The sequence below is a fragment of the Chaetura pelagica genome, unplaced genomic scaffold (assembly GCF_000747805.2).
Source record: "Chaetura pelagica isolate M959 unplaced genomic scaffold, ChaPel_1.0 scaffold204, whole genome shotgun sequence".
In the NCBI taxonomy this organism is placed as follows: domain Eukaryota; kingdom Metazoa; phylum Chordata; class Aves; order Apodiformes; family Apodidae; genus Chaetura; species Chaetura pelagica.
Window position 1 is genome coordinate 586,068 of NW_009952876.1, and position 338 is coordinate 586,405.

At 40.5% G+C, this 338-nt stretch overlaps 1 protein-coding gene across 1 annotated transcript in view; it reads left to right on the forward strand.

Moving 5' to 3' along the window:
* The window catches only part of HINT1 (histidine triad nucleotide binding protein 1), a 6,343-nt gene that overhangs the window by 2,045 nt on the left and 3,960 nt on the right, over positions 1-338 (forward strand). The gene's annotated exons all lie outside the window — the stretch shown is intronic.

Below are 338 nucleotides of genomic sequence, written 5' to 3' on the forward strand. Positions count from 1 at the left end.
TTTACTGTATCTCAAAACATAATTGCAGAGTTATTACTAGATGTGTATGACAAATTATGCTCTTTTTGTAGTAAGTTCAGGTGATCAAATGTGGAACCGCTGTCGTTTTAAACCACTTAGTAGAGTTTTATTCCCTGCCTCCCTCCATTTACCTCCACCGCAAGACTTTTGTCACAGGGCAAATACGTGTAAATGCCTATATGAAAGCCTTCACGGACAAAACTTGAGGGGAAACAGATTAAATACATTTGAAGCCTGAAGCGTATAAAGCGAAGCGTTGTTGCTACTCCTTTGTTTGTGTGTTGTGGCTCTGCTGTTTGTCGGTCGGTTGGTTTCTC